At 40.9% G+C, this 15,061-nt stretch overlaps 1 protein-coding gene across 1 annotated transcript in view; it reads right to left on the bottom strand.

Annotated features, from left to right (window-relative positions):
• The window catches only part of RAB38 (RAB38, member RAS oncogene family), a 38,301-nt gene extending 23,348 nt beyond the window's left edge, over nucleotides 1-14,953 (bottom strand). The window contains exon 1 of the mRNA XM_077174010.1: nucleotides 14,682-14,953. The gene's annotated coding sequence lies outside the window, so the exon portion shown is untranslated. The remainder of the gene's footprint in view (nucleotides 1-14,681) is intronic.
• Nucleotides 14,954-15,061: the final 108 nt, after the last annotated feature.

The raw sequence follows: 15,061 nt of genomic DNA, 5'->3' as shown, positions 1-15,061 counted from the left end.
TAAATAATTCCCCTGACATGACTGTCCCTTTATTTTGAATGAAGAGCACTGTGAATTTTACATAGGCAGCTTAGCTGGAAACCTCTACCCATTACCTAGAGGTGTTTGATCCTTTTAGCAGCTTTGATAGCAAACCCACAGAATTTAAATATTGTGTGCAACTTATCAGTGAATTTTTTTTATATTTTTTATGTTCTTGAAAATGAAAACATATTTTTTACTTATTGCAGTATTATTTGATAGAGTTCTTATCCAAGTGTGGACTGAAACGGCATTAGTATTTTGTCATCTATCCAAAAAGCTGGATTTTAGTAGACAAAGAATCCAGAACATTCATATTATGCAATCTTTCATAATCGGTCTTTAAACTCAAATTTTAAGTTTGTTTTTGTGTGTGTATATATACATAAACACACAAAGTGGAAATAGCTAACTTTAGAGGAAAAATGTCTTATTTTCCTTGAACCTTTTTTAATAAGAGGATTTTTTTTCAATAAGATAAATTGTCTTTCCAAAAACAAGCTGTCATTTGTATCCTGTTTGGAGAGAAATTTTAAAGAGCTTCGCCTTGTTAGGATGGACAACAACTTGATAGGCAAACCAGTTTGATTAGTTAGTATATTTGCATGATTCAAGCTCATTATTGTTATTACTGGCAGTGTGTGCTATGTCAATTCTTGCCTTTACAGCACCTCTGTTTCTTGAGAGGATCCAATACTTGAGTACTTCTAAGCATTGACCATTACCCTCTAAAGTTGAAGATTTCCCCTTTTAGAGCTTAAACAAAGAACAGGCTGATGGGATTTAGCAATTTTGGAAATAACGAAATCGGTGTTTTGGATAAGATTTAAATTACATCTGATGTTTCATCCTTCTTTGATGATGGCCATTGCTCAGAGAACAGTGTGTGGAAGGTCCCTGAAAGCAGGTGTTTGCTAACTGGAGGTCTTAGGCTATTAGTAAGTGTAGTTAGAGGCTGGCCTATACCCAGAAGCATGAGGCTTTATCTCTCTTCCAAAGTTGTTGTTGGAATTAGCTATAATAGCTCTGGATAATCGTGTTAGTTGTTTAAATCTCCAATTCTTCTCTGAATTCTAAATTCTTGGCCCCAGCAGCACCCTGGTACAATGAGCTCCTCACAGGCTCAATCAAGGTCACCCTGGGCTGGCAGTAGGGCTAACCAGTGAGATGCTCAGTAAGGTGTTCAGATGTGGGGGGAGCATGAAGGAGGGATCATTGCAGTCAGAGGGATGATTTGCTGAGCTAAAGGGAAGTAGGGACTGAAGCATCTTGCTGAGTGAAGGCTGTACCCAGATCTAACTTCATGGTGAGCTGGCTTTTATAGGCACCCTCTGCTAAAATGCTCCTGAAATGTCCTGCCTTGCTCCACCTTTTTGGAGCCATGTATCTGTACTGGTTTGGCCTCCTTGCCATCCAAAGGCACTGGGGTGGGGTGGTGCGGACCTATCATTAATTTGCAGCCCTGCTGCAGCACTGTCATGGGAGAAGACAGCTAATTTGGGCTGTTTATGGCTTAGATGATCATTGCAAGGTTTGCTTGATGATGCCAGCTGATCCCCTCATGCACACAAACAGGTTACTGCAGCTCAGCTATCTCCTGCAGGCAGAGGTGGCCAGGGAAGCGCACTGAGCCTGGAGATGATGCAATGAAATCTGTCTTGGCTGAGACCACACTTAAGGACAGGTAATATAAACCATACCAGCTTGCATTTGCCAACCACAGGTAGGTGGTTAGCAGGGCTCAGCTGACGCCAAATAACTTGTTAGGCTGGGTGAACCAGATGTTGCCCCTGAGCCCTTACTCTGCTGCTGTCCAGGCAACAAGAACATGAAAGCACGCCAACAATTTGGGTGATATTTCTGTGTTTATATTTCATTTGTTTGTGTTTTCTCTGGTATATGTACATTTAAAACTTTATAAAATCATTGTAAAAAATAATTGAAATTCCATGTGACATTTTGTATATCTATGCTGTTTTATTTTTGTATTTTCTGCCTAACCATTTTTCTATGTTAATACTATACTAATATTAATTAGAGTCTATTAGAGTCTATTAAAATTCTATTTTAATTGGCAGAGTTGATGATAACTCTATACATCTCAGTTGTAAATAATAACATTTTTGAAAATTCCATCAAATTAAGACATTACAGGCTGTGTTGTGCTCTGCATAAAAGTGAAACTCATTTTACAGTATTAATTTTCAGAAATTCCTCACTATTTCTCTGTCACTAGTAGAGACCTTTTTCTCTGAAAGAATAGATAAAATTGAAGATATTGAAGATGCAATTACATTGACAAGAATCAAGGAAAGCATAACTGCATCCTGGATTCTACCACTCCTCTTTGTGTGGCTTACACCAGAATAAAGGATTTTAACCTTGAGCACCAGACTTGTTATCAACATACCTTTTAAAAACAAGTGCTGTCTGAGATAATGAAAGCAATAGTTTTTGTAAAAAAGAGACATTCACAGAATCATGGAAGATGCTGAGTTGGAAGGGACCCACATGGATAATCGAGTCCAACCCTGCCCAAGAGTTACACCATGTGCCTGAGAGCATTGTTGAAATTGCTGCTTCTTGAACTCTGTCAGGCTTGGTGCTGTGACCACTGCCCTGGGGAACCTGTTCCAGTGCCCAACCACCCTCTGGGTGAAGAACCTTTTCCTGATATCCAACCTAAACCTGCCCTGACACAGCTTCAGGCCAATCCCTCAGGTCCTGCCGCATTGGTCACCTGAGAGAAGAGATCAGTGCCTGCCCCTCCTCTTCTCCTCAAGAGGAAGGTGCAGACTGGATTGAGGTCTCCCCACTCTCTTCTCCAGGCTGAACAGACCAAGTGCCCTCAGCTGCTCCTCGTAGGGCTTCCTCTCAAGGCCCTTCACCATCTTTGTTGCCCTCCTTTGGATGGTCTCTAACAGTTTTGTATACTTTCTTAGATTTTGGTGACCAAAATTCAAATTATTAGAAATGTATGTATTCAAAAGATTTCCATCTAAAATGACATAGGGTTTTCACACCACAGCTATTAATGTTATATCTGGTAGCTTTGAATGTCTTGAAGGGAGTGACCTACACCATCATATTGATCTTACCTAATATGACATATCTATAAATGTTATGCTGCATAAATGACAGCATAATTCAGAGACATGTTAATACACATCTCTCTGTGTGTATGCATATATATATATATACACACATATACATACAAATCAATATCATAGACTATAAGATAATTTAATTTCCTACTTTAAAAAGAAAATACAAAACATTGACATTCTGCACAGAGTTTTTTGCCAGTTTGTATTCCAATTAATTCTGGGATATGGAATGAATATAGAGTTGTCAGCTACACAGTTAAAAGCTCAGTGGTGCATGAATCATTGTGTTAAAAGAGTAAGACTTTGTGGCTCTCTCACCATTGCAACCCTTAGTCTGACAAAGGAACCAAGTTTGACTACTTATTGCATATTCCAACATAGCTTCCATGTCTATCAGCCCTGTGTGAACACAGACAATGCTCAGATGCAAATGCATATTTCTACTTCAAAAAGCTCAAAATTAATAATAATTTGATAGAATTCCCTCTCTCAAGGATATTTGTTTATATAGATCCATACAACCTAACAAAATCCAAGTTCAAGTCTATCCTTTGGAGCTTGCAGCAAAAGATCTTAGATGAACTGCAGAGCATTTTATACCAAGTGTATTTGAACAGTCACCTGGGAATACATGAACACAGTGCAACTCAAAAAGCAATAAGGCAAGGACCAGAATGTCTGCCAAGGGTAAAATCTAATAACAGGGGGGTCAGTAATACTCTGGGAAAAGTAAAATGGCTTGTCCCTGGGGCCAGACAGCAGTGAAAGCATCATACAGCACAGATTTAATCTGAAATGTGCCAGTTCCAAAGGAAATTTGTTGTACCTTAGATTCAATAAGTGAAGTGTAAGAGCACTCACTGAGGCTGCAGATGGAAGCATCCCACTCATTGCAGGAATGCTACTTTGGAGCTGGACAAAAGCCTGGACCATATGACATTGCAGCAGTTTTAACCCTCTCAGGCACTGAAGAGTATTTGTGTGATGAGAATCAGTTACAGAGCTACACACTTACAGAGGGCATGTCTAAGTCAAGCTAGAATAGTTCTGATAATCAGTAACCTGCATTATGCCCCTCCCATGAGGGTCAATTTGAAACCCCAGAGGAGGAATTTAGAGAATAGAATACCCTGTCCTCCACAGAGACAATCTCCTTTAAGAATGGGGCTGAATCACATTGGTGAAACTTTTGTCCAATTCATGTAGATTTAAGTGTGTTCTTGAAGACTATCACTATCATCAAGTGCAGGGAAATTTGTAAGAGTAGGTCCTAAATTTATATGCATTGGCTTATATAATTTCCCTTGTAACTGTAAATTGAAACCATGGAAGAAAACAACAAAAGATACTACCTTTACCTGATAAAAGTTCATCAGGAGTTTCTTTTATAAATTGTATTCAGTATCATTTCAAATAGCACGGAAGCACTGAGGCAGGAAAGTACTTCTGGAGATTACTGAACCTAACATCCTGTTCAAAGCAGGGCAGGTAAAGGCAGGCATGAAGATTTCACAGTCTCTGGGCAATATATTTCACTGTTTGACCATACAGACAATAAAAAAGCATTTTTTAAAATGTTTAATGAAGTTTTCATTTTTTCTGTATTCTTTACAGTTTCTTCAAGATTACCATGAGCTTTCTCTACTCCAGATTAACTGCCCTAGCTCTCTTCTCTCTCCTCGATGGTCCAAACTCTTAATCATCTTTGTATTCCTTTTCTGGACTCAGTTACCCTCATTTGTTTTACTGGGGAGCTCAGAATTGGACAGGGCACTCATCATCCACTGTTCTCTCTTTATCCACACCCAGAGATTTCATCATAGGAGGCTATCTGTTTGGTAAGGCATGATATATCCTTCATAAACCTACACTGACTACTCCAAGTTGCCTTCTTATCTTTTCTGTGTTTTGAACTACTCCCAGGAGCATTGGCTCCACCACCTTTCCTATGATCAAATCCTGTGATTTTCTCCATAACCTTTCCTGTGATGCTTACCAGCCTGTAGTTCCATGGATTCTTCTTTCTCTTTCTGAAAATACCAGGAGAGGAACCTGGGTGCTCCCACCTGGGCTGAATGTATATTAATCTGTAACATAGTCTGTGTTTTGTGGGACTTTATCATTGAGAAGACAAGAAGAGGACCAATGGGATGCTGTTGGAATCTATGGAGTGGGGACACTTTTGTACCTAATCTGTCTCTCTATCACTCTCTCTCCCTTCTTGTCTCTTTTTATACTTCTTTCTGTTTCTGCCTCACATTTACAGTTCAATAAAATTCATACTATTTTTACTTCAGCATAGGGTCTCATTTGCACCTTAATTTGGGCAGAGGCATCTCTAATAATTTTAATAATCAGACCTCACCAAGGCTCAGACAGAGTGTATATATCCATCCCCAGTCACCTGTCCCTTCCATCTATTTTATAAATTTCTTTTTTATTTTTGAGTTTAGTCAGAAACTCCTTATTCATCCTTGCAGGCCTCCTGCTGCCTTTGCTTGATTTGCTACATGTGGAGACAGACCATTCTTGAACTTGGAGGAGGTTATCCTTGAAAATCAATTGGATCTCCCTGACACCTCTTCAGTCCAGGGTCTTCCAAAGGATTTTCCTGAGCAGGATCAGGCTGAAGTCTGTTCTCCTGAAATCATGGCTTGAACCTTGACTTTTCCCTTTTTCCTTCTTCTCAAAATCCTGAACTCCCCTCTCTCCACATTGCCAGCCAAAGCTGCCCCCAGTTATCATATATCTGTACAGTATTCTTTTGTTTGTAATATGTGGTCCAGCAGAGCATCTTCCCTCATCAGCCAATTCATCTGTACAGGAGGTTGTCACCAACACACTCCAGAGACCTCCCAAGACACAGGTAACACACAATAAATGTTTTTATAAAGACAGTGCTGGGCTTGGGTTCCTTCCACACTTACTCGTTGTTTTTTAGCCTGCTATCAGAGTAGCACCTCAGGGCTCAGCAAGAAAGGCTCCTGTGTGCTGAACACTGCTCCAACCCTGGATGGTGGCCAGGCCTGCTTCTGGAAGCCTTATCTCAGCAGGACAGACAAACAAAAAATAGAGATAAGGAGGATAAGTAACACTGTGTGGACCTCAGTTCATCTGGTGAAGGGTTTCCAGACTGGGATTTTTGTCAGTGTTCTCAACTGCAAGAAAATTAAAAAAAAAAACCAAACAAACAGTCCTTTCTGTGACTGTTTGTGTATACACAGTCCTTTCTATTCAGCTTGTGTATATATGCATACACAGAATATATTCATTATTTTTATATATATATATATATATATATAAATAAAAGAAATGTCAGGGCATGTTACAAAGCAGCTGAAATTTTGCATTTTTCTCAAATCTTCCCATTTTGTAGCTTTTTTATGAATACGTTTCAAAATAAGAAAAAATCCCTACGTAAATCAGAAATACCAAGATTTTAGGTTTGAGGTTTAGTTTTCTCACATTTTTGAACACTTTTATCCTGGTTTTAGCACTCTTGTCAAAGAAGAAAAGAAAAATAACAACAAACAAATGAACAAACAAAAAACTCCAAAATAAAAAACTCCCCCCAAAAAACTCCAAAAAACCAAAAAAAAAAAATCAACAACCCTACCCATTCTGGAAGTTATCTTAGCAGTGAGACAGCTGCCTTCTCAACTGGTAACCAGACTCCCAGCTGTGATTTTTTTTTATCTGATACATAACAGAAGAGGGCCATCACCTGTCCTGGTAGAGCTAGAATTTCTTTTCTTTGTGGAAGTTGGATTGGAGGGAAGGGTGCAAACAAATTAGAGGGTATACATGAGCTTTGACATACATGATTGTTCATGGGTTCAAGACAGCACACAAATTAACTCTGAGGAAGGGAACTGTACTTGGAGACCTGTAGTTGAACTCTTAAGCCAGAGATTTTGTGGTAATTAACATTGCTTCTCTCTAGCAGCAGTGCAGCAAAACTCAATCCAACACCTATAGAAGGGGAAAATAATTCTATTTTAAAACATACATCAACACACTGACACCCACCTCCTTACAAGTGCCATGCTCTGTGTTAAATTATTCTACTTCCCTATACCCACATTTATCACAGTGCTTTAGCCAAGTTTTCTTACAGCAACAGGAAGGAAGTGGATGCCAACTACTCAGCCCCCACCACCTCCTCATCCCCAGGTTAGCCTTCAGGGGCTGCTTTTGGAGGAGTCATGTACTGCTCCATATCTGTTCCACTTCCATGAAGCATTAGGTTTTGCTTATTAAAGCATCTGTCTTTTTACCTGGAAGCTGCTGAAGAGGGTTTGTCCTTACTATCACCTCTTAGTGGCATTTGGGGTTTCCCATGTATGAAAAACTAGATAACCTGGCAATGTGTGCTCACAGTGCAGAAAGCCAACCATGTCCTGGGCTGCGTGGCCAGCAGGGCAAGGGAAAGGATTCTGTCTCTACACTCTGCCGTTGAGAGACTCTACCTGGATCATTGTGTCCAGTTCTGGAGTCCTCAACACAGGATGATGGCATGAAGTGAGCCCAGACGAGGCCACAAAAATTATTGGGGCCTGGAGCACCTCCTATGAAGACAGGCTGAGACAGTTGGGGTTGCTCAGCCTGGGGAAGAGAAGACTTTGGGGAGACTTTACTGCAGCCTTCTAGTACTTAAATTGGCCTTATAAAACAGAGGGAGAGGGGCTTTTACATGGGTAGATAGCAAAAGGACAAGGGTTTTAAATGAAAAAGAGAGATTTAGATTGGACATTCTTTCCTGTGAGAGTGGTGAGGCACTGGCACATCTTGTTGTGGAAGTTGTGGATGTCTCATCCCTGGAAATGTTCAAGGCCAGGTTGGATGTGCAACCTGGGATAGAAACTGGCATACATGCTTAAGGCAGGAGGGGAGGGAGTTGGATCTTTAAGGTCCCTACCATGCCGATCCACTGAATAGTGTTTTTTTCTTGAGATTGTCTGTTTTTTTATGATATCCCTTGCTTTATTTAGTTTACTCTTTGTTTCCTGTTTTGGGTGTCCCAATGTACTTCATGCAGATGTGCTGGGAACTTAATTTGCTGTCAACCCAGGCACCATCAACACCTGCCTTTCCCATAGCTCATCTCCTGTTATCCCTCCTGGTTCTTCCACCCTCTGATGGTCCCATTCATTTTCCATTTGGAGACGTTTTAATGCTGCTATTACAACCTCTGCAATCCTAAAGGATAAGATGGAGCTCAAGTTTTACAACCTCTTTAATTAAAAAAAGAAAAAGAAAATCATCCTTTCAATGTTACAGCTTAAAAATCAGCCCCCAAAAATCAGGAAAATGCAATCACCCTATTTCTACTTTCTATATAGAAAATATATGCCTTTTGTGAAAAGAACATTTCATTGCTTTTATTTTATCATCCCACTGCTGAGTTTTATGTATTTGATTTGGCCTTTTAGTCTATTTGATGTAATTGATTTTTTCCCCCTCCCACAACTGGATACAAGTATTATCCTGCTGAAATTTAAACTTGTGCATATAATCCCAAGGTTAATAGAGGGTTTCAGGAAAGCAGAGAAAAATGTAACTGAGTGACGAAACTCAGCAGCCTTACTAACGTATGAGATTTAGAAGGAAATCTTCATGAAAGTAAAATATAGTACAGACTGCAGACTTAGTCACCCAAATGTCAAGCTTTTGGAGTATTCTTGTTTATGCCTAAAAACCTACAGGGAGAAGTGAGAGAGTCCCAAAATAGGATCAGGATTTTAAGCAGGCTCCAGATTTTCCTGAACTGTGATGCAGAGATAGATTTGGGAGCAAGAAGTGGCGCAGTCAGACCAAGAGCAAAGTACAGAGTCAAGTCAGGAGACAGTAGGCTTGGGCATCACCATTCCCAGATGAAGTAATGGCCTCCCAGAGGTCATGGACCGTGTGCTTTCAGGAAAATTTGCCTTCTGAGATACTCAGCTTCCTTCAGTCATCAGCGCTAATGAGAAGAAAAACCCTAAGGAATTCCATTATATAGCCCAGACCAAAAATCCTATTTATTCCAGCAAAATGCTAAACAAAATGATAGAAGGGGCCATCAATTTATATTAGTGTTACAAGTGTTAAATAAGAGAGTAATAGAAAAGCTAATTAAATGAAGTTTTAAAAAATCTACATACTGTATCCTTATGTATCCTTTGCTAAATATAATTATAAGGGTTCTGTACAGTTAGTTAATGGTTTTGGGAAGTTTTCCCCATCTAACACAAAGAATGTCAAGTTCGGAACTGCTGGACATTTAAGAATATTAAATATTTTTCAAGATTCTGAAATCCTCCTAGGGCAAAGACATCCCTTCTAATGTCTTTGGTGGTTATGACAGTACTTCCAATTTATCACCTGTCATATTGCTAAAGGGATATCAGCCCTTCTACACGGCCCTTAAAAGTATTCTTTATTTAATGAGGTAAGCTAGAGGTTCCAAGGATCACTTCAAGCATAAACATGCACAAATATCTTAAAGTGCAAATAGCAAAATGTGCTTGAAGAGCAGTGAGCTAAACTATCACCCTAGTGAAATGTTAAGAGAGATGAACTGAGAGTTTAATTTAGCTTGTGCATCTCATGCTAAATAGCATCTGCTGGATCAATCCAGCTGATCCAAATGAAACAATTAGGAGTAATTGGCAGGACTACGTGTCAGTGCCTTTCCTATTACAGACATAGAAAAATTCTACATGTGCACATAGGCTATACAGAAAGGCTTCAACCTCTCCTCCTCCTGCACCACCTGTCATTCAGAGGGAACTGATAAAAACTGATGCTCTGTTAATATCCTGCACCTGACCACCTCCTAAAGTTGCAGGTTACTAATACCATTTTACTGCCATTAAATGCTTTGTACTTTTTACAGATACACATGCTTACACTGCTTCAGCCAACAGCCTATCCAGAAGCCACAGTAACTAGCACAGAAATTTCAGCCTGTTTGAATTGTAGTCTCCAATACCTTCTCCTCAGCACATAAGATACTCTGGCTCTCAGTGAAACAGAGGCATTTCACTTAAAACTCACTGTTCAGAAAGGGTATTCAAGTACGTTGCATTATCTTATACTGAAAAGCTTTCACTATTGTTTGTTTATGACATGCTACCCATATTGCTCAAGGTAAGGAAAAGACTTGTATTTTCTTTAAATATGTTCAGGCTCACCCTCAAACTTTCAAATTCAATGTCCAAATTAAAATCAACTTATTTTAAAGTAACTTGTTATATCTACACGTGTAGTGAATGGATTGCAGTAAGGAAAATGTTAGCCATGAATTGGTCTGGGTACAAGCATGTTCACATCCACAGGCTTTTGGCCCTCATGAACACATTTTACTTTACAACTCAAGTGCTGTTTTGCTCTCATGGTGCAAATGAAAGCATTAATAAGGCCGTGTTGCCAGACACCCAGTGAGGATGGACCCCCTCTGCACAGCCTGAATCCCCCCAGCTGTCCCTGCCCTGCTCCTGCAATACCCTGGAGTTCCCACAGTCACTAGTAGATCTGGGCAAATTCCCCCAAGACTTCGCTCCTCACCCACTGTGCACCACTGTGCACCCACTGTGCACCACATCCCTGAGAGGCTCCTGGCATTACAGCACACTCTTCATTTCACTGTGGAGACCACACCAACCCCAAGCGAGACAGTTCCAGTGGTTATCAGGCAGCTCTATCCCTGCAGGTTGTCTAGAGCAGAGTTAAATAAGTCCCACTCATTCAGGTGAGAGTAAAATCAGTCATGGCTTTGATGTTTTAACAGGATTTTTAACACATACCAGGAACGGCTGTTCTGAAGTGTTGCAGTGTGATGCCATTTCCTGTTTCACCTATCCCAACCCCTCAGGTGTGCCAACCTTTCCTTTCCCCTTTTGCCCTCCTGCTGAGAGCTGTCCATCAATTTTAGCATTCCAGCAAGGGCGTGGTGTGGTTGGCAGAAGTTCAAAAGATGCCCCTCAGGTCCGGGCTCATTGGCCTGTCCAAGCATCTGTATCCCTTGAGCCTTCCCCTCCTCACACCTGGTTGGCCCTCACCTGTCCCTTCCCCTTCCCCTGTCCCCGGGGCTAAAAAGGACATGAGACCATGCGGCCCAGCGTGCTACTGGGAGCTGTTACAACATTCAGAGGTCGACCATCCTGGAATAAAACTCTGGATTAAAACTCTACAATAGAATCCTCTCCTTTCTCTTCACCGTCACCTGAACCTTTTCCACCAGAGGTAAACTGAGTTTCTACTCTGCCTGGATTTGTTCCGAGTGCCCAGCTGCAGCACCCAGCCGGCCAAAGGTATCTCTGAGGTGAAACACCACAGCTGCCGCCTTTGGCCCAGCAGCAAGGGTCAGATGAGGCCAGGCACATCCCACCCGGAAATATTGGGATTAATATTCCATACTGAAGAAATTAATAATTTGATGGGGAGAAAAAACATGCTATGATGTTTGGTTTTTTCCCTAAAAGTGAAGAACGAAAAACTGAAAATTGAAAATCTTGGTAAAATATGCTCTTTTGTAGATTGAAACCACTGCGAAAGTGCTTCCTTAGTCCATCTTCCTTTTTGTTGTCTAAAATAAATAACATCCCTCCCTCAGCATTTGACCCTTTTAAAATACAAAAATTGAGGAAAAAATGCTTTTCAAAATTCTGCATTAGACATCCTTGGAAATGTTTCACTAACAATACCTCCAGACTTACAGCCTTGTTTTAATCTCATCTTGATCAAAGTACTTTAGAAATATATCTTATTAATTTCAGAGGTCATAGGAAGTTATGGAATATTAATCCCAATATTATAGGGTGGGACGTGCCTGGCCCCGTCTGACCCTTGCTGCTGGGCTAAAGGCAGCAGCTGTGGTGTTTCACCCCAGAGATACCTTTGGCTGGCTGGGTGCTGCAGCTGGGCACTCGGAACAAATCCAGGCATAGTAGGAACTCAGTTTACCTTTGGTGGAAAGGCTCCAGGCTTTCCACCAAAGAGGTGGAAGAGAAAAAGGAGAGGATTCTGCCGTAGAGTTTTAATACAGAGTTTGATTCCAGGATGACAAACCTCTGAATCTTGTAACAGCTTCCAACAGAATCCAGACCGCATGGTCCCGTCTCCTTTTAAGCCTGGGGACAGGGGGAGGGGAAAGGAGAGGTTGGCACACCTGGGGGGTTGGGATAGGTGAAACAGGAAATGGCAGCACACTGCAACATGAAGTCTGATGTTAGCAGAAATTTCAAAAGTAGTCTAATGTTCTTAACTCCATTTAAAAGCTAGTTTTAAACCTCCAGCAATGGACAAGAAAACAATGTATAAAATGTAAATAATTAAAAAAAAAAGGCAAGAAGCTATCAAGCTTCAATATTGTCCTGAGCTTGCCATTTTAATAACTTGACCCCTGGAACAACACAACTTTAAAATTATTCAGTCCTAAATTCAGCACTTTGAACAAATCTAGGAAAAAATCCCTGCTGTCACTTTATATGAAGTTTATTTACACTGCAAAGTTAGACTGACAACTTTGGAATTTACATGTCACCTTGTGTTTAAAGTTCTCAGGTCACAAAGCAAGAAGGAGTCATGATGACCTTGCCAAGTCTCCTTCATAAACACATTGCATGAGTCTCTGAGCAAGTCCGGTGTCAGGGGCAGTCCTCAAACTGGAAAATCATCCCACTCCAGTGATAGAGACTCCACCACAGTTCTTAATAATTTTTAAGGATTTCAACTTTTAAAGAGATGTATCTTTCTTGTCCTCTGTATGCATTAATTTTCAAAACACAAAACTTTTAATATCTCTGTTCGCTATGCTGATGATAAGCTTTATTTCCCCTGAAAGTATTTATCAGTCATGACATTATCCATTAACCTTTGATGATAAGTCAAACATGTTAGGGCTTTAAATGTTCACTACAAGACCTATCTGCCAACCCTACAATTATTCTCCTGAGTGATAGCATGTTTTCCATTTCAGCTAATGCATTGTTTATAGGAAGAAGCCACATAAACAATCTACATCCACATACCAGCTCCATCAGGCTGACTGACATTCTTCTGTGCAACTCTGGAATACAGAAAACAGGGACATTCACACACTGCAGTCAGCCAGAGGCAAACATCTGATGACAGTCACTGGGAGCAGTGACAGTGACAGACCACTCTGAGAACACTCCTATCTTCCTATTAGCACTGGTGCAGCTGCCACACACAAGCAGTGGCAGACAGATGAAGGAATTGCTAAGAAAATAACAGAGAATGTTATTCAAAACACATGAAGTTAACACGATACAACGCATGGTGAATAGCAAGTACTTTTGTATTTGTAGTGCCATGAGTGTTAGCAACAGCTTGGTGATAAGGAATCAATTTCCTAATGGCTGAAAGATAGTAAAAAGAAACATCTAGCTTTCATATTCTTATTCTCAAGCTAATCCCATGCACTCCAGCTATTAAAAAAATACAGGAACCTAGCTCCTCTCCCACCCCCAACTCCCTAAGCTAAAACAATGCAGTGCACAGTATGACCTATTTCAGAAATCCTTGTTCCACTTCTGGCAAAACACAAGTTCTAAATTTCCAAACACATCTGCACAGAACCACAGAACAGGCTGAGTTGGAAAGGACCCACAAGGACCATCAAGTCCAACTCCTGTCCCTGCACAGAACACACCAAGAGTCACACCATGTGCCTGAGAGCATTGTCCAAACCCTTCTTGAACTCTGTCAGGCTTGGGGCTGTGACCACTGCCCTGGGGAGCCTGTTCCAGTGCCCAACCACCCTCTGGGTGAAGAACCTTTTCCTGATATCCAACCTAAACCTGCCCTGACACAGCTTCAGGCCAATCCCTTGGGTCCTACCACTGGTCACCAGAGAGAAGAGGTGCCTGCTCCTCCTCTTCCCCTCACAAGGAAGCTGCAGACTACAAAAAGGAGTGTCCTCAGATTCCTCTGGGCTGAACAGACCAAGTGCCCTCAGCCACTCCTCATATGGCTTCTCCTCAAGGCCCCTCACCTTTGTGGCCCTCCTTTGGACACTGTAATAGTCCTTTTTATAATAGCCCTCCAGATAGTCTTTTTTCTATTTTGGCACCCAAAACTGCCCCAGCACTCAAGATGAGGCTGCCCCAGTGCAGTGTAGAGTGGGACAATCCCCTCCCTTGCCCAGCTGGCCATGCTGTGCCTGATGCACCCCAGAACCCCTCCTGGCTCCAAGGGCACTGCAGACTTGTGTTCAACTTGCCATGGAGCAGGCTTAATATTTTTTGGGAGGGGATTGAAAAAAACCATGAAGCCTTTTTCTGCCTCTCAACTTCAGCAAACTAGAATCCAGGATTTCTTGTGAAATTCTGCTACTGAAATAAAACGTAAGTTTTCCCTTCTAAGTTAAATGGGATAGTTTGATTACAGGAAACTGTTCCATTTTTCTGCATTTTATAAATTTCCCTACACCTAGAAAATCGACCCATGAGGCTGTATTTCACACAGAAAAATACCAAATAACTTTGGTCACATTTTAACAGAAGGTTACTAAAGAAGTTAGCTTCCATGTATGAAACTGGCACTCACCTTTATGCCATTTTTGTTTCCTCAGGTGAACAGCAAAGACCAGTTTGCTCCAACAAAGTACTGTGTTGCTGCTGAGAAATGGTTAATTCCAAGTGTTTCAATCCCTCCTCTCAACCCTATGTTTCTACCTTGTATATTTGAAAGAAATAGAGCAACAGATTAACAGAAAGGATTTAAACAGGATTACTGGGGAGTTAGCAAATTTAGTCAATGAATTGTTCTACATCCACAGCAAGGACTACTGCATTTCTGGACAACTTGCTTGATGCTGTTGTGATAATCTCAGCTTCACATGGAAGATTTTATTAGCTCTTCTGCCCTCTCATCCTTCTTTCACACCAGCTTCTGCTGAAGTAAAAAGTTCTTGACAGGAAGCTCAA

This window comes from Agelaius phoeniceus, chromosome 2 (assembly GCF_051311805.1).
Source record: "Agelaius phoeniceus isolate bAgePho1 chromosome 2, bAgePho1.hap1, whole genome shotgun sequence".
In the NCBI taxonomy this organism is placed as follows: domain Eukaryota; kingdom Metazoa; phylum Chordata; class Aves; order Passeriformes; family Icteridae; genus Agelaius; species Agelaius phoeniceus.
This window is presented reverse-complemented; position numbering and strand designations above follow the sequence as displayed.